The sequence below is a fragment of the Bubalus bubalis genome, chromosome 3 (genome assembly GCF_019923935.1).
Source record: "Bubalus bubalis isolate 160015118507 breed Murrah chromosome 3, NDDB_SH_1, whole genome shotgun sequence".
Classification (NCBI taxonomy): domain Eukaryota; kingdom Metazoa; phylum Chordata; class Mammalia; order Artiodactyla; family Bovidae; genus Bubalus; species Bubalus bubalis.
Genome location: NC_059159.1, coordinates 27,790,535 through 27,818,299, shown reverse-complemented (window position 1 = coordinate 27,818,299; position 27,765 = coordinate 27,790,535). Strand labels below are relative to the sequence as shown.

At 53.3% G+C, this 27,765-nt stretch overlaps 1 protein-coding gene and 1 long non-coding RNA gene across 5 annotated transcripts in view; one reads left to right on the top strand and one right to left on the bottom strand.

Annotated features, from left to right (window-relative positions):
- Positions 1-523: 523 nt before the first annotated feature.
- LOC123465509 lies at positions 524-6,263 on the bottom strand. The gene is made up of 2 exons (XR_006640727.1): positions 6,058-6,263; positions 524-555 (listed from the first exon to the last, which is right to left on the bottom strand). It is a non-coding gene; the product is annotated as an uncharacterized LOC123465509 (long non-coding RNA).
- Positions 6,264-26,956: 20,693 nt separating this feature from the next.
- Positions 26,957-27,765, top strand: part of KCNJ12 (potassium inwardly rectifying channel subfamily J member 12) — a 38,199-nt gene continuing 37,390 nt past the window's right edge. For 2 of the 4 annotated variants that reach the window (XM_044938375.2, XM_025278935.3), the window contains exon 1: positions 26,957-27,628. The gene's annotated coding sequence lies outside the window, so the exon portion shown is untranslated. The remainder of the gene's footprint in view (positions 27,629-27,765) is intronic. The other 2 variants (XM_006070185.4, XM_025278934.3) reach the window with 1 other exon arrangement.

Sequence of the window (27,765 nt, the reverse complement as noted above, 5' to 3'; positions counted from 1 at the left end):
AGGTGGAGGAAAAAAACATATAAAAGGAGGAGCCAAAGCGCTCTCTCACGGACTCTCTCTCCCACGTGCGTGCGCTCTTTTGTCTCTCTCTCTCTCTCTCTCTCTCTCACTCTCCTGCTATCTTCTAAATAAAATAGAGCTGTAACACTGATTTACCTAAGAGCTGTAACACGGTTTGTCCAAGACCCAAGAGCTGTGACGCGCTGAGGGCTTTAATGTCCGTTGCTCCAAATCTTTGTTGTGACGAGACAAAAAACCGAGGAACATACACTTGCGTGACATTCCATTTTGGACTCCTTTTCCCTATTCTACCTACCTAACATTCCCCCTTCAAGAGATGGGAGGCCCAATTCTTTGGGAATAGTGGCGTCGAGATCTTTCTAGCTACTTCCTGCTGAACTGGGATGGCGAGGGGTATTGGGCCCCCCTCTCTTGCTAGTCTCAAGCCTCAGAGTCCTTATAGCCGTGTCCGTCTAAGGGTGTGTGATATTTTCCGTGGTCGGCTGTAGTTTTATATCTTTGTTGAATTGGCACTGCATGTTGTAGCTTGTTGACCTGGGCAGAGACAAAACAGGTTAGACAATTGACAGTACATGGAATAATCATAAGCATCATCAATAAAGCATAACAAGGACTAGTAGGGGCATTAGCCAATTTTAAATTCACATCGCCAGGATGGCTCAAGTCCCTCCTTGTTCAGGGATCAGAAGATCTATCTCCTGTCTGTTTTGGAGTACAGTTTCTGTCAAGCTGTGTTGGCTCTTTAGAGTTATCCTGAGAAATCTTATCCCCAGAAACCAGATTTTGGGGGTGTTCATTAGAATGACACTCATTGGTAGTCCTGAATAGGTATCTGAGCTCTCCCAGGGGTTCACAGGTGTATTGAGTGTCCTCTTCTGTTTTCTTCCATGGCTTGACTCATGAGTAGTGAATCCAGGAGTCATGTCCTGGTACCTTGACTGCTGTGGGGGTAGAAAGTATTACAGGGTAGGGGCCCTTCCATGTGGGCTGGAGTTGAGCCTTTGGGAACCCATCTTTTCAGACTTTAATTAGGACTTGAGTCCCTGGAGCATATAGTGGTGACTCTTTAGAATCTTTTGGGTCTTGGTTCATACCCCACAAACGTATATCCTGTTGGAATTGCCCAGTGGCCATGGTATAAGACTGAAGGGTCTGAACCTCTGGATCTAGGAAGAGGTCATTGACATAAACAAAAGGTCTCCCATATAGCATCTCATAAGGACTAAGACCAACCTATTCCTTAGGGGCAATGCGGGTGCAGAGGAGAGCTATTGGTAAAGCCTCCTTCCATCCCAGGGAGGTCTCCTGGGTTATCTTTTTTTATCGCTGATTTTAAGAATTGATTGGCTCTTTCTACTTTTCCTGAAGATTGAGGCCTCCAGGCACAATGGAGATAATAAGTAATGCCCAATGCTTTCGAGACCCCTTGGGTGACCTTAGAAGTAAATGATGTCCCATTGTCACTTTGTAATGACCTGGACAGACCAAATCTTGGGATGATTTCATGGAGCAGTTTTTTAACTACCTTCTCAGCCTTCTCGGTCCAGGTGGGAAAGCCTTCAATCCATCCTGTGAATGTATCTATCATAACTAATAGGTATAAATACCTATTAGTATTTATCATAACTAATAGGTACAAATACCCTTGAGAAACTGGCATCTGGGTGAAGTCCATCTGCCAGTCCTCTCTGGGGTAGGCCCCATGTCGTTGGACGGGCTGGGCCAGCTGGGGTTTTCGAGCTCCTTGGGGGTTGTTTAATTGGCAAGTGGGACAAGAGGAGACCACCTGTCTTATAGTTGTTTGGAAGCCTGTTCCTCTGAAGGAACTTTCTAGTAATCTGTGGAGGGCCTTTTCTCCTAAATGAGTAGTGGCATGTAAGGAGTTAACCAACTTCCATTGGAGGTTTCCAGGCAGAAAAAGGAGTCCCTCCTTTTGGAACCACCCCATATGATCTTCTTGAAAGCCCTCGCTCTTAGCTTTAAGAGTCTCACCTTCAGTATATGAAGGAGTTTCTGGCAAATTAGTCTGTGGAACTAAGGTGGCAATCCCTATTAGGTCATGGTTCTGTAATGCTGCTCTCCTAGCTGCCTGATCAGCTGCTTGGTTCCCTCATGCCACTTCTGTGCTCCCTTTTTGGTGTCCTTTACAGTGGGAGACTGAAACCTCAGTGGGCAGATGGACTGCCTCCGAGAGTCGAAGAATCTGATCACCATATTTGATTGGGGGCCCTCGGGTGGTCAAGTGGCCCCTTTCTTTCCAAACAGCCACATGTGCATGTAGCACCAGAAAGGCATACTTGGAGTCAGTGTAAATGGCTATTCTTTTTCCTTTTCCCAGCTCTAAAGCTCGAGTCAGGGCTACGAGCTCAGCTAATTGGGCTGAAGTACCTGGTGGCAGAGGCTTAGCCTCTATGGTCTCAAAATTGGAGACTACTGCATACCCAGCTCTTCTTTTTCCATCCAAGACAAAGCTGCTTCCATCAGTGTACTGGATTTCCTCAGGATTGGTCAGAGGATCTTTTGACAATCCCTCTCGGGGTTTTGTCCAGTGGTCCAAGGTTTCTAGACAAGAGTGAAAGGGCAGAGAGCCCTCGGGGGTATATAGGAGGGTGGCTGGGTTAAGAACCTCACAAGGAGATATAGTGAGGCCTGGATTTTCCATCAGCATTACTTGATATCTAAGGATTCTTTGATCAGACATCCATAAATGGCCTCTCCCATTTAGGAGTTGGTTTACTTGGTGGCTGGTAAAAATAGTTAGTTTGCCCCCAAAGGAGAGTTTTAAAGCATCTTCTATCATGATTGCAATAGCTGCAAGATTTCGAAGGCAGGGGGGCCAACCTCGGGAAATTGGATCGAGCCTCTTGGATAAGTAAGCTACAGGCTGGGGCTCAGATCCCAACCTTTGAGTTAACACTCCCAAGGCTATTCCCTCACTTTCATGGACATAAAGTTGGAATGCTTTTTCTGGGTCTGGCAACCTCAAGGCAGGTGCCTGAGTTAAGGCCTGTTTTAGTGTAGCCTCTGCCTCCTTTTGAGGAGTTCCCCCCATCAGTGGGATTGAATCATCTCGTCCCTTTAAGCTTTCATATAAGGGCTGGGCAATTAGACCATAATTGGGTATCCAGATTCTACAATAACCAGTTAGCCCCAGGAAAGCTTGCAATTGTTTTCGAGTCGTGGGGGGAGGGCAACTGGAGGATTCCTTGTACCCGATCAGAGGACAGCCTCCTGGACCCGTGTGTAATCTGAACTCCCAGGTAAGTGACCTTTGTCTCGACCATCTGTGCCTTAGCTTGGGAGACTTTATATCCCCTTTCTGCCAAGAAGTTTAGAACCTGAATTGCATGTTGTTGAGCACTTTTCTCACCTGGAGAGCAGATTAGTAGGTCATCTACGTATTGTAATATTTTCCCATTAGGTCCCAGGTCCAGATCTAGGAGATCCCGGCTAAGGGCCTGTCCAAACAGGTGGGGGCTATCTCTGAACCCCTGAGGTAATACTGTCCAAGTCATCTGTTGGTGTTTTTCTCCTGGGGCCTCCCACTCAAAGGCAAAAAGGTATTGGGATTCTTTAGCCAGTGGTATGCAAAAAAATGCATCTATGAGATCCAAGACTGTAAACCACTTGGCACTGGGTAGGATTTCTCCCAAGATTACATAGGGATTGGGTGGGATGGAGGGGGACTACAACTTCATTTATGATCCGGAGATCTTGAACCAGCCGCTAGGTTCCGTCTTTTTTCTTTACTGAGAGAACTGGGGTGTTACATGGCGAACTGGTGGGGATCAATAGCCCACAAGCAAGTAATTTATTTATTAAAGGCTATAGTCCCTCCCGAGCCTCTCTTTTGAGAGGATATTGTTTCCGATTAGGAAACCGAGTGGGATCTCAGAGGACAATGATGACCGGTTCAGCTTGGTGGGCTCGTCCAGGAATCCCCTGGTCCCACACCTGGGGGTTAATTTTGTCTTCCCATAGTTTTTGGTCCCTCTCTATTGAAGGTGTAATCGGTTCTTCAGTAGTAACCAGGAGCTGTAGAGCTCTAGGGGCTGAAAAACTTCCCATCACAAGGGTGGTCCCCAGTTTAGTGAGTATATCTCTTTCGAATAAGGGGGTAGGACACTCAGGGACCACCAGATACTGGTGGGAAAATATTTGCCCATCCCAGCAACAAAGAAGTGCTTGGGTGAATCTTTTACTAGTTGCTTTTCCTGTAGCACCCAAAATGGTACAGGTTTGGGAAGAGAAGGCTCCAAAGTAGGAGATCAAGACAGAGTAGGTAGCCCCTGTGTCAACCAAGAAATTCTCGGACCTACCTGCCACATCCAGTTGCACCCTTGGCTCCAGCCCCGTGATGCTTATCTGTGACAGGTGGGCTGGCTGGAGCGGGCCGCTTCAGTTCTCTTGAACCATCGTGAGGGTAGGCTTGGTGCTTGACCTTGAGACTCTTGGGTCCCGAGGGCAGAGTGCCGCCCAATGTCCCAGTTGATGGCATTTGTGGCAAGCCATTCTAGGAGACTTGTCACAGATTGGACATTCTTTGGCCCAATGCCCCGCCTGTCTACAGATCAGGCATCTGTCTCGTGCCTTGTCCCTCAAGGACTCGGGGTTTGCCATAGGGCTTCTCTGGAGGGCGGCCAGCATCTGGGCATGCCTTGTCTCTTTCTTTCTCTCCTCCTGGGCCTTGGCCTCCTTCTCCTGTTCTCTGTTATAAAAGGTATTGGTGGCTGTCTGGACCATCTCATCTAAAGAGGCAGCAGGGTCCTGCTGTTGTAGCTGCTGTAACTTAAGAGTCTAAGCCCAGGTTTGTAAACTTTTGGAGTGCCTCTTTTAGCCTCTCCAGAAAGGCAATGGGGTTCTCATTGGGCTCCTGAGTTATTGCTGAGACTGGGCACAGTCCCACAAGTAATCATGGGTGGACTTCCTTAGGGGTGAGTCTTTCTGAAGCTTATCCTACCCAGAACTGTTGGAACCTGAGAGCCAGTCGTCCCTGGGTCAGGGTGCAGATCCCTAGGCAGGCTGAGGTGTGACAGCCTCCTAGAGATCGAATCCCCGGGCAGGTCGAGGCATGATGACCTCCTGGGACCCCTGGAACTAGAGGATCCCTGAACAGGTTGAGACGTGACAACCTTTCAAAGACCGATCCCTAGGCAGGTCAAGGCATGATGACCTCCTGGGACCCCCCGGACTGGAGTTTGGGCGTCCCCAAGATCTCCAGTGTGACCAGTATTGGGTAGGATTAGGGGGTTGGATATTATAGAGTATTTCCCTCCCAAGGCCAGCTATTTTCTGGTTGTCTCTCCAGAAGATTGTAGAGGCAGTCTTATGGGTCTGGATGGGGCTCAGGAAAAGAGCATGAAACAGGAGGGAAGGGGGCAGAAGCCAACAGACCGACCCAGAGGTGTCAGGACAGCTCCAAGGCACAAGGTCAAAAGAGGGAGGAGTGGGTGGTTCCCCAAATGGCTGGGATGATCCTCTCACTCATTAGCATATGAATTCCATCCCCTCACAAAACCTAGCCAGGCCTAATACCATGGCCGCAGCCCTTGCCCTCGGCAATGGTTCACACCCTGAAGGGTGCCTTCTCTCTGGATCCTAACAAATCTACCTCTTATCGCTTTGTCTCTCAATGAATTTTTGCAATGAGACATCAGAGCCTGAGTTTCATTAGTTATGGCCGGGCTTGAGTCCCCGGAGAGAGCTGAAGGACAGGAGGAAAAAGCAGTGGGAAAAACATGCGAAGGAATCCCCTTCATAGCCCGCCGGAAAATTTGCTAAATATCTGACCGGTGCTCACAGTTTCATTGGTCTGATCCTTGGCACAGAGAAGAAAAAGGACAGAAGAACCCCCACCGGCTTGTGTAACAGCTACTGGGTCTCAGCAGATAGCGCCTTTGGGACATACTGAGGAGCAGCCTCTCCAGAGTCCCTCAATTGTGCCCCCTGCTGCCCGCCTGTTTGCGGGAGGTTAGAGGAAACAAGAAACGAGAGATTGTAAAGGTCCGTCCAACCATAGGAGCGAGGACCTCTTACCTTAACCGGAGGTCTTCTGGAATCTGAGACTGGGCCGCGTGAGCTTTCTGCCGAGTTCGTTTTTCGCTGTCCCGGTTTCTAGCACGATGGGCCTTCCCCTGCGCTGGGTTTCTTCGTTTCTAGCATGGGAGCTTCGCCAAGTTGGGCTCCTGCTGTGCTTGGCCTCTTCCACGCGGAGGTTGTTTCAGCCAGGTTATATCCAAGTCACGGCACCATAGATGTCACGGGAGTGTATGTTCCTCGGTTCTTTGTCTCGTCACAACAAAGATTTGGAACGACGGACATTAAAGCCCTCGGCACGTCACAGCTCTTGGGTCTTGGACAAACCGTGCTACAGCTCTTAGGCAAATCAGTGTTATAGCTCTATTTTATTTAGACGATAGCAGGAGAGTGAGAGAGAGAGAGAGAGAGAGAGAGAGAGAAGAGAGCACGCACGCGGGAGAGAGAGTCCATGAGAGAGCGCTTTGGCTCCTCCTTTTATGTTTTTTTCCTCTACCTGGGCCTGCCCTATGCAAATTGGGCTTAGCCAGGAGTGCTATTTGTTCTGCCTGAAGTTTTCACTCTGGTCCTCGGACCTTCTTTAGCCACCGCCATTTTGGACTCCTTTTCCCTATTCTACCTACCTAACAGACACATGGGGACGGAGTCTGAGGGAGCAGCCTCCTCCAGCCCTTCTTGTGCCCCTTCTAGAGGCGACCACTGGGTTCCTTATGTGTCCTTGCTGTGTACACACAGCATTGACACAAAATTGTTTTTTGGTTATTTTGAACAGAAAAAGGCAGCATGTGTGAATGCTGCCCCGCACCTTGCCTTTCTCTCATGTGTCACCTCCAGAAGTGTTTCCTGGCCAGAGCTATCGAGCCACCGTGCTCACGGTCTCAGCTCTGTGACGCTCTGAGTGCGCCGATGTCCCTTGCGTCAGCGCCCCGTGGTGGGTGTCCTGACTGTCCAACCTTTTGTTCTGCACACAGGCTGCTCTTCACCAGTGGCATGTTGGGCCCCTGTTGACCTGGGGAAGTAATCTTTCAGTGTCATATCTTTTTGCCCTTTCATACTGTTCATGGGGTTCTCAAGGCAGGAATGCTGAAGTGGTTTGCCATTCCCTTCTCCAGTGGACCACGTTTTGTCAGAACTCTCCACCATGATCCGTCCATCGTGGGTGGCCCTACACGACATGGTTCATAGTTTCATTGAGTTAGATAAGGCTGTGATCCATGTGATCACTTTGGTTTTCTGTGATTGTGGTTTTCATTCTGTCTGCCCTCTGATGGATAAGGATAAGAGGCTTGTGGAAGCTTCCTGATGGGAGGGACTGGCTGTGGGGAAATCTGGGTCTTGCTCTGATGGGCAGAGCCATTTTCAGTAAATCTTTAATCCAATTTTCTGTTGATGGGTGGGGCTGTGTTCCCTCCCTGTAATTTGGCCTCAGGCTGAACTATGGTAGGGGTAATGGCTCCCAGGACTGTTGTTGTATTCAGTGCCCCTGACCCCGTGGCAGGCCACTGTCGAGCCACACCTCTGCTGGAGACTCCTGGACCCTCAACAGGCCAGTCTGGCTCAGTCTTTTGTAGGGTCACAGCTCCTTTCTCTTGGGTCCTGGTGCACACAAAGATTTGTTTGTGCCCTCCAGGAGTCTGTTTCCCAGTCCTGTGGAAGTTCTGTAATCAAATCCACTGGGCTTCAAAGTCAAATTCCCTGGGGGTACTCATTCCCTTTGCCAGATCCCCAGGTTGGGGAATCTGTTGTGGCCCATAGAACTTTTGCAACAGTGCGAGAACTTCTTTCATGTAATTGTTCTCCAGTTTGTGGGTCATCTGCTCGGTGGCTCTATGGTGGGGCTAATGGCCACCTCCCCCATGAGTATTTATGCCACACACGGTGCCTCCCAGGTCTGCTGCAGCCAGAGCTCCTGTCCCTGTGACAGGCCACTGCTGACCCATGCCTCTGCAAGAGACACTCAAGCACTCAAAGGCGGGTCTGGCTCAGTCTCTGTAGGGTCTCTGGGCCCTGGTGCTCACAAAGTTTTGTTTGAGCTCTCCGAGCGCCCCTGGCGAATATGGGGTTTGATTCTAAATGCACTTTTGCCCTTCCTACCATCTTGCTGGGGCTTCTCCTTTGTCCTTGGACATGGGGTATCTTTTTTTGGTGGGATCCAACATTTTCCTGTCGATGGTTGTTCAGCATCGAGGTGCGAGCTTGGAGTTCTCACAGGAGAAGATGAGCGCACATCCTTCTACTCCACCTTCTTGAATCTTAAGCATCCCACTGTGAGCACCCAGGCTGCTGGCGCCCTGTGGGGTGTGATTGGGTGTGAGCAGCTGATGGTGTTTCCTCTGGGATCTCAGAGTCCAGGGGGCTCACCATTACACCATGGAGCCTCCATGGGCCTGTCACTCCCACCTCTGAGCCAGGCCTCAATATGCTACTGGAGAAGAGCAGAGAAATATCTCAGGAAAGCATGAAGAGGCTGGGCCAAAGCAAAAACAACACCCAGTTGTGGGTGTGACTAGTGATGGAAGTAAAGTCTGATGCTGTAAAGAGCAATACTGCATAGGAACCTGGAATATTAGGTCCATGAATCAAGGTAAATTGGAAGTGGTCAAACAGGAGATGGCAAGAGTGAACACTGACATTTTAGGAATCTGCGAGCTAAAATGGACCAGAATGGGAGAATTTAATTCAGATGACCATTACATCTACTGCTGTGGGCAAGAATCCCTTATAAGAAAAGGAGTAGCCCTCACATTCAACAAAAGAGTCTGAAATGCAGTACTTGGGTGCAATCTTAAAAACAACAGAATGATCTCTGTTCATTTCCAAGGCAAACCATATCACAATTATCCAAGTCTATGCCCCAACCAGTAATGCTGAAGAAGCTGAAATTGAACGGATCTATGAAGACCTACAAGACCTTCTAGAACTAACACCAAAAAAAAAAAAAAAAAGTCTTTTTCGTCATAGGGGACTGGAATGTATCCAGGTATCCAGAGATACCTGGAGTAACAGTCAAGTTTGGCCTTGGAATACAAAATGAAGCAGGGCAAAGGCTAACAGAGTTTTGCCAAGAGAATGCACTGGTCATAGCAAACATCCGCTTCCAACAACACAAGAGACAACTCTACACATCGATATCACCAGATGGTCAATACTGAAATCAGATTGGTTATATTCTTTGCAGCCAAAGATGGAGAAGCTCTATACGGTCAGCAAAAACAAGACCGGGAGCTGACTGTGGCCCAGATCATGAACTCCTTATTGCAAATTCAAACTTAAATTGAAGAAAGTAGGGAAAACCACTAGACTATTCAGGTATGACCTAAATCAAATCCCTTATGATTATACAGTGGAAGTGACAAATAGATTCAAGGGATTATATCTGATAGACAGAGCTCCTGAAGAACTATGGATGGAGGTTTGTGACATTGTACAGGAGGCTATGATCAAAGCCATCTCCAAGAAAAAAAAATGCAAAAAGGCAAAATGGTTTTCTGAGGAGGTCTTCAAATGATTGAGAAAAAAGAAGTAAAAGGCAAAGGAGAAAAGGAAAGATGTATCCATCTGAATGCAGAGTTCCAAAGAATAGCAAGGAGAGATAAGAAAGCCTTCCTAAGTGATCAATGTAAAGAAATAGAGGAAAACAATAGACTGGGAAGGACTAGAGATGTCTTCAAGAAAATTTAGAGATACCAAGCTAACATCTCATACAAAGATGGGCACAATAAAAGACAGAAATGGTACGAACTTAACAGAAGCAGAAGATATTAAGAAGAGGTGGCAAGAATGCACAGAAGAACTATACAAAAAGATCTTTATGACCCAGATAACTACGATGGTGTGATCACTCACCTAGAGCCAGACATCCTGGAGTGCGAGGTCAAGTGGGGCTTATGAAGCATCACTATGAACAAAGCTAGTAGAGGTGATGTAATTCCAGCTGAGCCATTTCAAATCCTAAAAGATGATGCTGTGAAAGTGCTGCACTCAATATGCCAGCAAATTTGGAAAACTCAGCAGTGGCCACAGGACTGGGAAAGGTCAGTTTTCATTCCAATCCCAAAGAAAGGCAATGCCAAAGAATGTTCAAACTACTGCACAATTGCACTCATCTCACACGCTAGCAAAGTAATGCTCAAAATTCTCCAAGCTAGGCTTCAACAGTCCATTCCGTGAACTGAGAACTTCCAGATGTTCAAGCTAGATTTAGAAGAGGCAGAGGAATCAGAGATCAAATTGCCAACATTCGTTGGATCATAGAAAAAGCAAGAGTGCTCAAGAAAAACATCTATTTCTGCTTCATTGACTACGTCAAAGCCTTTGACTGTGTGGATCACAACAAACTGTGGAAAATTCTTAAAGAGATGGGAATACAAGACCACCTTACCTGCCTCCTGAAAAATTTGTATGCAGGTCAAGAAGCAACAGCTAGAACTGGACATGGAACAATAGACTGGTTCTAAATTGGGAAAGAGGTACATCAAGGCTGTATACTGTCACCCTGCTTATTGAACTTCTATGCAGAGTACATCTTGTGAAATGCTGGGCTGGATGAAGCCCAAGCTGAAATCAAGACTGCCGGGAGAAATATCAATAACCTCAGATATGCAGATGACACCACCCTTATGGCAGAAAGCAAAGAGGAACTAAGGAGCCTCTTGATGAAAGTGAAAGACGAGAGTGAAAAAGCTGGCTTAAAACTCAACATTCAAAAAATGAAGATCATGGCATCCAGTCCCATCACTTCATTGCAAACAGATGGGGAAACAATGGAAACAGTGACAGACTTTATTTTCCTGGGCTCCAAAATCACTGCAGATGGTGACTGCAGCCATGAAATTAAAAGACACTTGCTCCTGGAAGTAAAACTATGACCAACCTAGACAGCATATTAAAAAGCAGAAAGATTACTTAGCTGAAAAAGGTCTGTCTAGTCAAAGCTATGGTTTTTCCAGTAGTCATGTATGGATGTGAGAGTTGGACCATAAAGAAGGCTGTGCAGCGAAGAATTGATGCTTTTGAACTGTGATGTTGGAGAAGACTCTTGAGAGTCCCTTGGACTGCAAGGAGATCCAACCAGTCCACCCTAAAGGAGATCAGTCCTGAATAGTCATTGGAAGGACTGATGCTGAAGCTGAAGCTCCAATACTTTGGTCACCAGATGCCAAGAGCTGACTCATTGGAAAAGACCCTGATGCTGGGCAAGATTGAAGGTGGGAAGAGAAGGGGACGGCAGAGTATGAGATGGTTGGGTGGCATCACCAACTTGATGGACATGAGTTTGAGCACGCTCAGGAGTTGGTGATGGTCAGGGAGGCCTGGCGTTTGCAGTCCATGGGGTTGCATAGAGTCAGATATGACTGAACTGAACTGAACTGAAACGGTGCAGCAAGCGTCCTTGATCGGGCGTGCCACATGTGTTTGAGGATGTCTTCAGTGGGATTCCCATGTGGCTCCTACCAATGCAGGAGAGATGGATTTGATCCCTGGGTCGAGAATATCCCCTGGAGGAGGGAATGGCAACCCACTCCAGTATTCCTGCCTGGGAAATCCCATGGAGAGAGGAGCCTGGTGGGCTGCAGTCTATGGGGTCACAAAGAATCGGACACGACTGAGTGACTAAACAAGAACAAAGTGTTCATCAGGCCTGGGGGTCAGCGGTCTCTGGCAAGCTTGTCTGAATGGCCCCCATGGTGGCCATTTGGCCAGTGATGAATGTGATGCCCACTTCCCCATGCCCTTGTGGGGACTTTGAAAATCTGTTGGTGAAATGGTGCCTCCAGTCAACTGCGTTTGGAGTGCACTGGCAGAGTAGAGGTGGAGGGAGAGGGAGGGACCCCTGGTGAGGCGGTTGGCTGTCACACGGGGTGGTCCTCTGTGTCAGGGCTAGGCAAGTCTTCCTGAGAGATTGACGTCTGGCCCTCCAGATGGAGGAGTTATCCCTGCAGGCGAGAAAGAGGCAGGGGCTCCTGGCAGGTGAGTCACTGCAGGCCAGTCAGGGAGGTGTGGCTGTGAGTGTGGGTTTAGGGTGCAGTAAGGCTGTTGGCTTGGCAGGAGGGGACAAAACTGGCCTGTGAGAGCCTCGATTTGCCCTCTTGGTGCTGAAGAGTCAAGCAGGCAAAGGAGAAGGCAGGACCCAGGGAGGATGGGCAGGGCGACCCTACAAACACTGAGCACAGGGTGGAGGGAGCCCGATGTTTTATTCATGGCCGGCACACAGCCATCCATCTCTGCTGCCCAGCCTGCGCCGCCTCCATCATTCTGCCATCTCAGGCTATTTTGGGCTTGGGCTCTGCCTTCCTCCCCCATCATCCAGGCCCCTCTCCCCTCCTGGGGTGGGGGCACGAGTATCCTGGCTTGAGGTGACAGCCAGAAGCCATGCATCTACCACCACCGAGCACTTGAGCAAACTGAGGTTCCGAGAGGTGCGAGGCCCGCAAGGCAGAATGGGGGTTGTTCCTCCCATTTCAGGTGGGGGGAGGGGCCCGGAGGACCTCAGGTGGTAGACAATGTCCCCAGATCACATGGGGCGTCAAGACTGCCAGGAAGCTGGAGCTGTCCCCACCTGTCACCGGGCAGAAGATGGGCAGGGTCCCCCCTGTGCCAACCCTGGGCAGTCTGCCCACACCCATGTCCTGCATCTTCCTGGCCCCACGCACACCTGAGCCGTCCCATTTCCCACAGCTGCACTGGCGTGTTTGCCTCTTGTCTCCCTGGGGAGTGTTGCCTCCACATCATCTAATCTGCTCACCCCTCAGTGCTCAGGGCCGTGCCTGGCACACAGTAGGTGCTGTGCAAATACTGTCGAATGAATGGTTGCCAGTTCTGTGCTCTCTGACTTCTGCCCCCCAAACCCCTTCCCTGTCAGTCTTCCCGATTCTATGACACTTACTGGGCACCTACTGAATGCCAGGCCCTGTGCAAGGGGCTAGGGGCACAGTGGTGGCAGAACAGTGGCCCTGTCCTCAAGGAGTTGACATTCAAGTTGGGGATTAATAAATATCGGGGGGACATAGTGCATTGAAAAGAAAAAGGCAGGCAAGAAGGGCTCATGCTGCTGGGTAGGAGGAACTGCAGGATAACATCTAGTGGTCTGGGAAGGCCTCCCAGAGCAGGTCATGGCTGAGCCAAGACTTAGCAGGTGAAGGACTGAATGAGAATCCGTTTGGGGAAGAGCATTCCTGGCAGAGGCAACAGCAGGTCCAAAGGCCCTGGGATGGGCTTTTACTTCCTTGCTTCCCCTCCCCCATACCCAGACCCTTGATAATCTCTGCAGTTCCACCTCCTGAATTCCAAACCTCCTCCCCACCTCCACTGCCAGTATCCCTGGCTGGACATGGTCAGTGGCTGCCTTGTGGCCACCCTGGGTCACACTTGTCCACCTAAATTCCTCTTCACATGGCACCTGGATTTTTCTGGCACCTGATTCCAACCTTCCCAGCACAGAGATCCCCTGCTCACCCGCTACTGCTGACAGTGGGAGCCCAAACTTCAAGCGTGGCTGGGCTTCGTGGCCCCACTAGGTTCCCTCTGCTCTCCTCTTTTACGCCTGCTGTTGGTCCTGAAAACCCATGGGCCCCACTGCTGAGTCACCCTCAGGTGCCCCTCTGGCCTGGGTTGGAAGTGTCCCTGAGGGTCTGTGGCTGGGTTCCTGCAGCCCAGAGAGGAGGGATGAGCCATGTTCACAGGGGCAAAGGAGAGGGATGAACAAAAGCAGACTCAGGCACTGGCCTCTGTCTTCTCACTTGTGAGGGGGCATGGAGGGCAGTGTCCTCTCCCCAGGTTTCAAGCTGGTTTTTAGACTCCCCAGGCTACCCTGAGTGCCAGGGTAGTGGAGGAGCAGGGCTTGCTCTTCCCCTCCCTGTCTGCTACTTATCCACTTAACAGCCCTGATGACCTTGGGCCAAGAGGGGAGGGCTGCTTCTGGAGGGCCCGTCAGCCCCATTAACACTGTTAACAGCCCCCCGGGGAAGTGAGGGCCACCGGGTCGGGTCGCAGCAGCGGCTTGGCCATTAACAATCCATTAGCCCCGTCCCAACCCCCACTCCAGCCGGGGACCTGCACTTCCTGGCAGAGCTTCTGCCCCCACACTAACCCTGCAGGCTCAGAGGCCCCCACCTCTGCTCAAGGGCTGGCTAGCCTGTGTAGGGCTGAGGAGGACAAAGGCAAGGAAGAGTCTGGCAGGTGTGAACTGGTGGCTGGACCTCTGAGCAGGGGGTGATGGCAGGTAGGGAGGGGGTGCGCTGTGGGGCCAGCAACTCAGCAAAAACTGCCCTCTGTCCCTTTACCAAGTAGGGGTTGTATGCTGTCCTCTGTGTCCTCCCTCCAGTGTGCGTGAAGTGCCTTTTACCCAGGAGCAGCTGTGCCAGATCAGGTAGGCAGTCAACAAATATCCACCGAGCTCACAGCCAGTAATGTTCTATCAGACCTTTGGTGTGAGAACAAGACGTAGACTCCCCTAGTTACCGAATTCATTCATTCGCCAACGCTAGGTCTCCTGAGCTTCCTGCCCGCTTCTCATACTTTCTAACTGGGAGAGTAATTCTATTTATTGAGCATCCACTGTATGCCAGGCCCTGAGCATAGCTGTGAAAGGGACAAATATTCCCAGGGCGGGGTGGAAAATAAACATGTAAAGCAACCAATGGGGCAATTTCTGAAAGAAAGTGTCGTGCAGGATATAAAACACGGTCTCCCGTGAGCAAGAGTGGGGGGGCCTCTGTGGTCTGAGGACTTGGGCTGGGGCTGTCGAGGAGGACACCACTGAGCTGAGGCCCGGATGGTAAGAAGGAGCCTGGCAAGTGGAGCGCTGGGGGAGGAGTGCTCCAGGCAGCAGGGACAGCAAGTGCCAAGGCCTTGGGGTGCTGAAGGAAGCCCAGAAGCCAGTGAGAAGCACAGCAAGAGGTGGGCGAGGGCATGGGGGGCACTGAGGACCCCGGGGGTCTGGTTTCTTGCTACGCACAGGACAGTTGCCGGCAAGCTCAGAGCAGTGCTGGACTCCATCCAGCTCGTTTCCAAGGTCTCGTCTGGCTGTACGTGGCTGCAGAGGGGCCAGCAAGGAGGCCTGAGAGGTGGCTCTTGCCGGTGTCTTGGTGATCCTCAGGCAGTGGGGGTGAAGGGTGGCTACAGACTTGGACTTGCTTGGAGTCCGAGTCATCAAGAGTTAGAAGCCTTGCAAATCTGAGGATTAGACGCTCCCAGTTAGAACCAGAATGAGAAGCCTCCGGGCACTTGGCCTCAGACACTGACAGGAAGCTCAGGAGAACTGGCTCCTGGCCTTGTGGCCTCAGCCCCCTGGGTCAACCTCCACCTCTGCCTGAAACAGCCTGCCCCCAACTCTGACTCAGCTGCCCCTGAAACTACCATGTCTGACCCGCTCCAGGGCCCCAGTGTGTTGGCGGGCTGCAGGGCTGGCCCTGAAAGGCTGCTCTGCCTGTGTCCCTCGTGGCAGGACTGGCCAGTGACCCAGGCTGTCCACACTGAGTGCTTCGTAATATTCCTTTTCCGGCTCCTCCCGAGGCCCTGATGAGATGCGGGCTGCTGCCCTTTGGGCTTCATGCAGGAAGGAGCTGAGGTTCAGCAAGGGTCCAGATCGGCCTTTGCCAACCACGGGGGACAGGGTGGAGAGGAGTGTGAGTGGGTGCGGTGGGAGGGCGGCCGCCTGCCTGCCTTGCTAAGGGAGTGGTGGGGGGAGGGGAAGACGGTCTTCAAGTGAGGAGGAATGTCAAGTGGTGTTGTAATTGGGATACTCCAGGAAGTGGTTCAGTGGGTGAAGAATCTGCCTGCAATGCAGGAGCTGCAGGAGATATGGGTTCGATCCCTGGGTCAGGAAGATCCTCTGGAGAAGGGCACGGCAATCCAGCCCAGTATTCTTACCTAGAGAATCCCCATGGACAGAGGAGCACGGTGGGCTACAGTCCATGGGGTCACAAAGAGTTGGACATGACTGGCGCAAATGAGCAGCACGGGATAAAAACTGTTACACACGCTCAATTATTTTATATCAAGCCCATCAGGGTGAGGAGAGACCCCAAATCTCAGCAAAGTTGATGTGTGTAGGGGGGCGCTGGTGCTGGGGTGGGAGGAATGGAGGTTTCTTAAAGTTGCAAGGCCAGGAGGGTCCTCTTACCCCACAAGCTCATACACTCATGATGGAGGAATTCCACGTGCTATGGGGGACACCTTGGTGAGGATCCCAGAAGCAGACAGACCCTTTCTCCTTGACCATGCTAAGTGGAAAGGAGGGCCTCCTGGGAAGGACAGACCAACATTTATCTCTGTCTGGGTCACCACCAGCTTCACACCCTCCATGCCTCTCCACACCACCCGCCCTCGCCCTCCTGATAAGGTACCAACTCCCTGGCCTGAGTGGTCCTCATCATCTTGTCTCATGGTCTCCCTCCGGCCCTGCCGGGTCCTGCCCTGAGCCGCTTTGATTCTTAACCAGGCCTGGTAGGTTCCTGCTCCCTGGACCACCATCTTCCTTTTGCTCACAGCTGGAGAACTTGATGTCATTTTTTTCCTGGTTTGGTTCAACTTTTCTCCTCAGTAAATCACCCCATGTGTCTCACCTGCTGGCAGGAGTCCCTGGTATGTCCTCGGCCCTCAGTTACCTCATCTCTTCAGCTGGGATGGAGGCTGGACTGAAATTTCAGAATTTTGAAGTACCTGTGCCGGGAAGGATCAGGGTCTCCAACCCACAGGCCCTCGAGAAGGTTTCCACAGTGGTCGGCCAGAGATCAGTCATCCCCAGGAGCTCAGCCCTCAGCAGAGCCTGGCCCTTGGCAAGTAGTCAGGGTAAGTGACGAAAAGCTGAACATTTGAATTCCATTTTAGAATTAAATTTTAAATTTCAAATTAATTAAAAGAAATGTATTTGGCTGCACCAGGAGTTGTGGCACTCGGGATCCTTAGTTGCAGCAGATGAACTCTTAATTGAAGCATGTGGATCTGGTTCCCTGACCAGGGATGGAACCTGGGCCCCCAGCATTGGGAGTGTGGAGTCTTAGCTACTGGACCACCAGGGGAGCCCCTCACACTAATTTTTTAAATCATGATTTGCCTTCACAAATATGTCTGGGAATGGAACAGTGGCTGGGAAATGGGAACCTGATGGAGAATCATTTCTGGGGGCTCCCAGGAGCCACCCCATGGGCCTCCACTTCCCCATCTGTGAAATGGGAACACTCAGGTCTCCATGGAGGACTGAGTGTGTTAGAGAGGTTCAGTGTTATTGACAGTAGCGGTAACAGCTCCGCCTCCCGTGGAGACAAAGGTCAAGATTTCTCCAGGCTCCAGAGGAGGCCCTCCTGAGCCTCCACCTCCTGAGTCCTCATTCACCTACCTATCCCTCAGTTTCCTTTCTTCCTCATTTACAGCATCAGTTTTTTCATTCACCTCTCACCTCCATCTGACTTCAACCTCCCCGCTAGATGGAGGTGAGAGGTGAATTAAAAAAACTGATGCTGTAAATGATTAAGAAAGGGAACTGAGGGACAGATGGAGGGTCAATGGATAGATGAATGGATCAATAGGTGGCTGGATAGACAGGCAGATGGATGGATGGATCAATCGATGAGAGGATGGGTGGGTGAACAGATGGCTAGGAGAAGGACAGTTATAACGATGATGAGAAGAAGCAGCGATGATGCACAGAGGGATTCATTTGTGCCCCGCCTGCATTTCACATACTCAATCTCATTAAATTCCCATTTCTACTTGGTGAGGGAGGCATTTATGCCCCCATTTCAGAGATGAAAAAAGCTGAGTCTGAGATGTGAAATGACTTACTAAGGGCTCACAACAAATGACAAAAATCCTTTCTCAACCTCCCTCTGTCCTCCTCAAATGATGCTGGGGGTGAATGTGAGCACAACCTTCAGAGCCCCTGAGACCAGTAAGGCTGAAAGGGGCCCCAACCGGGATGGGGGGCCCAGGTAGGGGCAATGCCTCCTCACCTGGTGTGAGCTATGTGCTGACACAAAACTCTGGATTCCTCACTGCACGCATTTTGTGCCTAAGATCTGGTTTGATGGAAGGCTCAGGAGGGATCCCCGGACAATGGTGCCCCAGCTCTGGGCACTGCCTTCGCAACTCGACATGCCCCCGTCCCGATGAACACACACACACACACACACACACACACACACACACGACACGATGACCAGAGCCCCACCCAGACGGAAGCAGCCCCCGCCTGCTGCTCAAGGACAGAAGAGTCCTGGCTACTTGCACACCTCTTGTAATGTGGCTCTGACTACTCACTCCAATGGCAGCTCTGCCCAGCTTTGAGCTGCTCTGGCGGTAGGAAAAGTTGCGCTTTCTTCTGCAGGAAGAATGGGCCAGAAGGAGGCTGACTTTTGGCCTCCAAGAGACTTTGATTCCACGCCTACTTCCTGGTCCCACCACCAGCCATTTCTTTTTTCTGTTCTCTCTGCCCAAAGGCCCTCCTTGCTCCCATTCATTTTGTAATGCTGGGCCTTTAGGCACCTGAGGACTGGGGGGAAACTGAGCCCTGAGACGCTTTCAGGAAAGGGGCAGCAGGTGTTGTGAACCTCAAGTCTGGAGTCAGTACTTCGTGGCCGTGTGATATCAGACTCGAGGTCTCTGTACCTTGGTTTCCCTCAACACAAAGTGGCCAAGATGCTCTCACAGGGAGAATGGGGATGTGGGTGGAGAGGTTGCCTGGAGAACTCAGTGTGTTGAACCCAGGGATGAGTTGAAAATATCCTGAGGTCTTGGGGCCTCCCCAAGAAGCCCACGTTCTGGGCCCCCATATTCAGCTGAGCTGCCTGCTTTGGGAATTGGACGAGGGGCTGCTTTCTCCAGGCCACCTACCTGCCCCATTACAGAGCCCCTTGTGGACAATGCCTGCACCCTCCCAGCTTCCCCAACCTGGGCCCTCTCATCTCTTTTGCTGCTCTTCTGAGTGCTGGTTTTGGGTGCTGGAGATTCTGGCTTTCCAGGGGTGTCAGGAGCCTCAGCCCGGATGCTGGGGAGGGACCGAGAGCTGCACCTAGGGAAGACGGCTCCCTGGTGGACTTGGAAATGGCAAGGCCAGCAGTGAAAGCACGAGGTCTCTTAGGGCACCCCCAAGGATAGCACCTGCCCGGCCCCCACCCCAGGGCACAGAATCCCCTTCTGGTCTGACCCCCTGCAGGAAGTAGTAGTACTTCATCACCAAGAAGAGTCACAGAAGTGCTCATATCCCACTCTTGGGGCTGGGGTTATGGCATTTATGTTCATCTCTGGCCCCAAAGTGTGGTTGAGATGAAATGTGCCTCTCAGCTTGGAGCTTATGCAGATAGCTGCGCTTAAGGAAGGGTGAGCTTGGGGCTCTGAGGTGTGTGGCCATAGGCCCAGGACCAGAGTTGTGGTGCTGCCTCTCTGGGGCTTTCTGGCCCTTTCCTGTGCCTTAGACACCTCCTCAGAATCTTAGTTCTGAATGCACCTGACATCCAGGATCCCCACGGGGCCAGTTATCACAGAGGTTAAAAAGCTCACTGTGATATGGCAAGATGTGAGCTGTGTGTGCACACCGATGATAAAGCTGAGCGGCACGTTTCATCTCAACAACACTCTGGGGCCAGAGATGAACACAAATGCCATAACCCCAGCCCCAAGAGTGGGATATGAGCACTTCTGTGACTCTTCTTGGTGATGAAGTACTACTACTTCATCTACTGCTACTGCAGATACCAGGGTTTGCTGCTTCAATTTACAGCTGAAGGAAATGCTAAATTTCAGCTGTGCTTGGTAAAAACAGTGATAGTCTCCCCATTCAAACACGTGGGCCCAAGTCCATCCCTGACATCTTGCCTGCTCCCACCCTCTCTGCCAGGAAGAACAGCAGCAATAATAATGCCACATCCAGTGATGGATGGTGACAAGTGACGATCACTGGTCTTTATGGAGGCCTTGCACTGTGCCAGACACTGGGTGAGTGATTTTTCTGTGTCTTATCCTTACCACTTCCCTGGTGGCATAGACAGTAAAGAATCTGCCTGCAATGCGGGAGATCTGGGTTTGATTCTGGGGCTGGGAAGATCCCCTGGAGGAGGGCATGGCAACCCACTCCAGTATCCTTGCCTGGAGAATCTCCATGGATAGAGGAACCTGGTGGGTTACAGTCCATAGAGTCGCAAAGAGTCAGACACAACTGAAGCGACTAAGTACACACAGCACATTCTTACCATAGTGCCAGCAGGGTAGGCACTAGTATGGTCCCCATCGTGCAGAGGAATAAACTAAGGCACAGAGAAGTTAAGTAACTCAGCCAAGGTTACTCAGCTTGTAAGTGATGGTATCAGGATTTTAATCCAAGCCTGTCTAACCCCAGAACCTGTAGTCATTCCTGAACCCTCTGTTCACAGAGGGATGTTCCCTGGGACTGGGCTGGGCTCTAAGGATGTATAGTTGATTCTGTGTTTGTCCTCCCCATCCCTAGGCTAATGGATTTTAAATGGAGGCGGTACTAACTGTCCCCAGCTGTGGATGAGCCAGTCTGGGGGCAGGGTTCCCTCCAGCTCTGAGCCTGTGGCCAAGATGCCAGTAGGGGTAGCAGTGGGCCAAGAGAACAGGGTAGGCACAGGTGTGCAGGCTCCCACAGACCACTGGGGAACCACGCGCTCCCGTCCCTCAGGCCAGCAGCTCCGCCTGGCCCCTGGCACAGGGCGAAGCTGTCCCCAAGGAGCTTCTGTGAGATTTAGGTCATCACAGAGTGTTTATTAATCACCACAGACAGGACGGGGTTGGGCAGCTCCACGGGGAATCTGGAGCCGGAAGGAGAGCTCACAGGAAGGAGCGGTGGGGGGTGGGGGGAAGGCGGGTCAGGATGGCTCTCTGGACCAGCCTCCTGGGCAGCGTGGAGCCTCTTCTCCCCTCCAGCTTTTATTTTATTTATTTTTGGCTATGCTGGGTCTTCCTTGCTGTGGGAGGGCTTTCTCTATTTGCAGGGAGCAGGGGCTACTCTCTAATTGTGGGCACACAGTTTCTCATAGCAGTGGCTTCTTTTTGCTGTGGAGTATGGGCTCCGGGGCATGTGGGCTTCAGTAGTTTTGACCCAGGCTTAGTTGCCCTGCGGCATGTGGAATCTTCCTGGACCAGGGATTGAACCCATGTCCCCAGCACTCTAAGGCAGACTGCCAACCACTGGACTACCAGGGAAGTCCCTTGAAGGTGGTGTAAAGGCACAACTGACCCACAGAGAACAGTGCATCTCCCTCCTGTCCCTAACCTCCTGATCCTCCTCTGGGGAGTCAGTTCCTGGCGTCTTTCCAGAAGGTCTAGGTTGTGTGTGCGCACACACCCTGCTTAAGCAACATACACTAATGACACCCAATCCCGTCTCTTCTGCATTGTGCTTCTTCACTGTGTCTTAAAGAATTTGCCCCATTAGGTTCATTCAGCAAGTATTTATCGAGTACCTACTGAGTGCCGTCTTCTGGCACTTCCAGACCCTTGTCCTTCCAGACCAGAGCATGGTCCTCACTCCCCAAAACTGTGTGCTCCTCACCTCCCCGGGTGTGGGATGAATCCCCAGCATCAAGGGATGTGTCTTCTTAACTTGGCCGGTGGTAGCCAGACCATGGTTGAAATGTCAGGGCCTGGCTGCAGGCAGGGAGGTGGCCCAGGCTGGAGGTGGTTCCGATGCAATGGAGAGGGAGATATCCAAGCTGGAAGGGGGATGTGTTTGGGGAAGGGGAGGGGGGAAGTCCCCTCTGCTCTTGAGGAGCCCCCAGTCTGAGGGAGAATCAGGCTTGGAGAAGGATAGTGATGTGGAGTGGGCAGCTGGCAGGCTGTGGGTGCCTGGGGCAGGCATGGGACCCAGCCTGGGAGGGCGGGGCACCAGCAAGGCCGAGGAAGCCCCTACTGTGCTAGGAGAGCCGCGTCTTCTGTCTGCTCTTCCAGTGAAGCATCTGAGGGCCACCCAGGTGCTGGGCGCTATACCTGGGTCTCACCGCACCTGCTCCACAGCAGAGGACACAGATGTATGGGAGGGGAGGGCAGGAGCCGAGTCTCCTCCCTCCCTCCACCCCAGCCCTGCCCCTGTTAAGAGCCCAGGCTGTGGGTGCTCCTTATATAGGCGCTTCCACCCAGGCTGATCCCTGAGACGGGACCTTAGGACACCAGGGAGCCTTGTCCACCCTGTCACTTTATTACATTTACAAGATAACTTGACTTAAAAAATGCTGAAGTGATAAATGCTTTCTGCACAAAATTAAAAAGAAAAAACAAACAAAAATGACCAGCCCTGAACCCCACCTGTTGTACTGTGCAAACCACTCTGGTTCCTCAGGGTGGAGGCTGAGCTCCTGCTGAGGGGTCTGGTGGGGGGTGGCACAGGGGCAGGGACCCTCCAGGCTGGCCTGAGCCCAGAGAACTCAGGAAGCAGGGTGGACATTTGCCTCCACACAGAAGTGAGTGAGGGGAAAAGGCTCCAGACCTCCAGAATTTTTGCTTGGCTGATGCAAATCTATCTGTAGCTGTTCTTAACATAAATAGGATCACGTAATAGGCCCTGTTCTGCTTCTTGATCCTCTGGGGGCTGGTGAGGAAGCGGAGATGGTGGCTTGGCCAATTCACTCTCCGTTGTCTGGCCGTACAGATCTACCTTTATTTCGGAGTCAGGCCCAGTTCAGAAGAGAGGAGATGGAGGCAGAGAGCTCCAGCCCCGCCCCCTTTTGAGGAGGGAGGGGTGGGGGGCTGGTCCTGGGGCAGAGGCTCCATAGGTGGGTGATGGCCCCTGTGGAGACTGCGATGGGCGCAGGCAGTGCCCACTGGGTGGATTATCCCAGGGGGAGGCCTCCTTGGGGAAAGCAATTTTTAACTGTGAGAGCTGAAGCGACTTCCCTCCCCTCCTCTGTTGCCCTTTGTTTCTGTCGGCCTGGACCTGCAGGTCATAGCCCCTCCGGAGGAAGGAAGAAGGTCTTGGACCCCCACGGTTCTGCCAAGGAGGAGGAGAGAGAGGTTCGGGAAGTCTGGGGGTGGTGTGGAGGCCTTGCTGGACTGCTTACCTCCTCAGCAACCCCTTGATGCTAAGAGCAGAGCCCAGGGATTGCTCTAAACGGGCTCCCACGGCCACGTCTGGAGTCCGTTTTTTTGCACTCTCACCTCTGCATTCCTCTGAGAGGGGGTCCTCTCAGGTCGGCTGAGCCCACAGTGGGGCAAACGTGTCCCTAGCTGCCCCTGGGGACAGAGTTCATCACCCAGCTAATTTAAAGTCTTGCGGCTGGTTCTCATTGGTTGGCTCCAATCACATGTCCACCCCCAACCAATCACAGTAAAGCTCACAGCCAGGCGTGGGTCACTTGTCTTCTGGGCTCACTGTGGTTCCAGCCATCCCTCCAGCAAGCAGGTGGCAGAGGGCACAGGGTTGGCCTGGGTAAGATTCTAAGCAGAGGGGCCCAAACAGTGGGAGGATGTGGACCACCGAGGCCTCCCAAGTGGCCCAGCCAGTACGGCACCTGCCCAGCGGACAGGAAACACTGGATGGAGTGGCCTTCACCCTGGTGCTGCCCCCTGACCTCCAGACAGCTGCAGCCGCGGGGCAGCATGGGGAGGAGGCTGAGTGCAGAGCCTGCGGGAGGGAGACGTCAGCCAGCCCGCTCCAGGCTGAGATCAATGCCTTGCTTCCTGACCGGCTGGGCAGGACTCAGTGTCCTGTTTCCAGGGCTGCCCTCCGTTCCTGGAGTTCTGCTCTCATCAGATAGATGCTGAGGGTCAGCTCAGGGCCTGCAGGTGCCCGGAGACGGGGGAATGCATGGCCAGGAGCTCCCAGCTGTCTCTTTCTGGACCTCTCCCTGCAGTCATGTCTCCACAGCAGCCCTGACATAGGACCTTAGCCTCAGCCTGCACACCTGTCACATCCTCCCCAGGCAATCCCTTCCTACTGTTCTGGGGCTGTGGGCTGTGAGCAGGTTCTCCCTGCCCTCATACAGCTGACATGCCTTGGAGGAGACCGACAGTAAACAAGATGCTGCAGAAAGTGGCCTGCTGGGAGGAAAGCAAAACAGGGGAAGGGAGGCTGTGGGCGGGCCTCGCCAAGAGGTGCCCTGAGGTGCCCCTGAAGGAAGAACAACCTGGGAGGAGGGCTCAGCAGCAGAACCAAGCTGGTGGCATCTGAGGCCTGGATGGCCAGGCAGTGTGTTGGGAACAGGGAGGTTGAGGGTGGGGAGCACTGGGACTTTGGTTCTCTATCCTGCCCTGGGAGGCCGTGAGCCCCTTGTATGTTTTGAGGGTTTCTTGCTGAGGAAGGACAGACCTGGGCAGGTTCCTGGGAGGAGGCAGTTCCTGGGGCTGTGACATTGAGAGGAAACTTGGGAGCCTCAGGGCGGCAGCCTGCAGGCGAGGTACCAGTGAGGCACTGCCTGGTTTCACATCCCAGTCACTGGTTAATTGACGCTGGTATTATCATATTAAGATGCCAGTGTTACAGGAGCTGGCAGCTCTGAGCCTGCTGGCCACTCAGCCCAGTAAACCCTAGCCTGTGGGGTCCCCTCCTCACCCACCCCTGCTCCTCCTGGCTCTGTGGCCTCAGGAGCAGCCCCTAGTCTCTGGGCCTCACACTTCTCAAATAAAGGAGTGGCTCAATTGGGCCAAGGGGCTTTTTGCCCTTCTGGCCTGTATGTGGCTCTGAGAGTGCCCGGCTCAGCAAATGTTTCTTGAACAGCTACTGTGTGCCCCACTCAAGGCTGGGAGGGCCTGGGCCCCACCCTGGAGTAGAAGAGAGTATTTCAGAGTAAGGTGTGCTGGGAAGGGCTGGCTGTAGCCAAAGCTCCTGCTCATCTCACTGGCTTCTCACACAGCTGTGGGAGGGGGTTTGTTTCACAGAGAAGGAAGTGTGACCTGCCTCACAGGGCGAGTCGAAGTTCCCCTACCTGGCCCTGCTTGGCCCCCTCCACATCAGAAGGAGGTGTGATGCCCCCCCACTGCTGTGGGCAGTGCCCTGGAAGGGCCATGAGCTCTCTGTTCACAGGTAGACAGTGCCTGCATCCGGACATGGGAGTGCCTCCCCAGGGAAGCTGGTGACCTTTGTTGCCCAGCCAAGGGCCCATAGGCTGCTGGTGGGTGTGATTAGGGTTAGGAATTGAGTTCCCACCTGGCAGGCAGGTCAGGAGGGAGTTGCAGAGCCTGAGGAGTCAGGCTTATACCTCTGCTGGATGACCTTGGGAAGATGCCAGCTTCTCTGGGAAATGGGTCTGATAAAGGTTTTGGGGGAGGCTGGGACCCCGGGATCCAGCTGAGTAGCTCTGAGACTGGCCCTCTGGGTGGGGGCTCTGTACTTGGGGTTGAGGGTGCCCTCGTCCCAAGACCTGCTTGAGTTCGACACAGAGTTGATCCAAGGTATTCCTGTCTATTCCCCAGCTGAGACCGTTTGCTGGAACTGTCTCCCAGCTGAGGGGTGTCTTGGCTCCTCTGGGGACCCTGGATGTCTTGGGGCCCCTTCCTCCTAGGGTGGTACTCTGTCCTGTCTTCTGGGAACCTGGGCACAGGAGGATGGGGAACTGAGCCTTTTCCCTCCTCGGTCACCGTGAGGGAGAGGGAGGAAAAGTTTCCTGAGAGCCTTTGGTCCCCAGGGAGCTGGTCTCCGAGCAGGAGAAAACCAGGACACCAAGTACCAGTGGGCGGGGGGGAGGGGCTGTGGCTGGGATCTCCTGGGATGCCCCTTCTCTCCGCTGCAAGCTGTCAAGGCAAGGGCGCTCAATCTGGGGGCAGATATACTTTTGAACTCGTGAAACAGGGCCAGTGTCGTGGTAACAGTGGAGTGTGGTTGTGAGCCAGCGCTCGGTCAGCGTTCCGCCGTGAGCCTGCCGAGAGTGTTGGGTGAGCTTGGTCCTCAGTCCTCACTGTAGCTGCACGACCTGGGCGAGGAGAGTGAGGCACGGGGAGGTGAGGGGATCTGTCGCCACCGCTGGGCAGAAGACCTGGTGTGGCTCCAACTCTGGACAGCCTGGGGTGAGTTTTCTGGGTGGCCTTGGCCAGGCCAGACCACCAGCTGCCTGGGGCTGGGAGCCTGGGGCTGGTGGGGCCTATAGACCGCTCTGTCTGAGCAGCCAGCAATCTGGGCGGTGGCCAGAAAGCCATCCTCCTTGGTTAGAATCCTGCAGCCAGTCTCCCTGCTGTGCAGACACATAATTATATTTCACATTAAAGGGGAAGCTGGAGGCTGAGGGGGCCAGAGAGCTCTTTGAGGCTGCTGCTCTGGGCACAGACCTACCTCCTTGGCCCAAATCTGTGGCCCCTGAGCTGAGCAAGGGTTCAGACTGGTGATAAAATGGGGTCTCCCTTTTAGGCCAAGGTCCAGCAGGGCAGGTCTGTGTGCGGGGATGAAAGGCCTGGGCCCTGCCAATGGCTGAGAGATCTGAGGCCCAGACAATAGGCCCCAGGAGGCTTGAAGGGCAGGCCTGTGGGAACAGGCTGGGAAGAGGCAGAGGCAGGGGTGGCAAGAGAAGAGGGTCACATGGGGGTCAGGTCCTCTGAGAAAGAGGGCAGGAGGAGGAGCACAGAGAGAAAGCAGGAGACAGGAAGAGTCAAGCAGAGCACAAGATGAGGAGAAAAATTCTATTAAAGAGGGAGAAATATGTGTGTCTGAGTGTGCACGCCTGTGTGCAACGGGAAAAGAGTCCATGGGAATGTGCAAGTTGAGATCTGTGCACAGGTGCCCTCCTGCAGCCACCAGCCTGCACGTGGAAGTATGAGTGTTTATCGCACCTGTGCACCTGCAACCGTCATGTATGTCACAGCATGCATTCTGCATGTGTGGATCCAGACGCCTGAGCTCGTGTACTTGGCTGTGTGTGCCTTCGCCATGCACCTGTGTGGGTCCCTGGGAGGACATGCCTCCGCCTGTGTGTGTCTGTGTGTGTGTGTGCGCGCGCGTGTGCACGCTCGCGCGCGCGCTCCAGTGCGCAAGTGGCTGGTGGTGTGTCTGTGTGTGGAGGGGGACCGGGGCCAGGGACGCCCGGTCAGGCCTGGGTCTGGTGGGCGGGGGCGGCGGCGGAGCGGCGCAGAGCGGGAGTGCTCTAGGCTGAGAGTTAGAGTTGTTGCCGAGCTGGGTTCTGGTGACAGCCGGGCGCGGAGCTGGGAGCGCGCCGAGCCTCAGTCTCCTGCCGCCTCCTCGCCCTCCATTCCACTCTCCCCGCCTTCTCCGGGCCTTGCCTCTGCCACCGCCTCCCGGGGAACCGTAGCTGAGGGCGAGCGGCCGGAGCGGGCGTGGAGGCGCGGGGCGCCTGGGCGTAGGGGAGCGCGCCGGGCCCAGCCTGGGATCAGATAGCAGCAGGCGGGGGAGGGGTTGGATCGGCCGCACGAGCCGCCGGACTGAGGGACGGAAGCCAACCGCGCCGACCCGAGCGTGCGCCCCGCGACCGGGGGCGCCGTCCAGGCGCGCGCCCCCGACCCGCGGCTGGACCGGGGCGATCGGCGGCCCAGACCGACGCGCCCCTCAGCATGGAGCGCCCCCGGGGGCTGCCCTGAGGCGGCGGCAGCGATGCAGGCAGCGCGGCGGCTGCCGGGGCCAGGAACAGCCGCCCGGAGCTCGGAGGACGCGGAGCGCGCAGTGTCCAGGGCACTGACCGAGGTAAGCGCCCGGGGGCTCGGCTCCAGCTCCCCGCCGGTCCCCTCCCGGGCCGACTGAGCAAGAGAGGGTGCCGCAGCAGGGCAGGTGGGACGGCGGGCTTGGTTCGTCCTCTCGTTTTCTGTTTTTTTCTTTTTCCC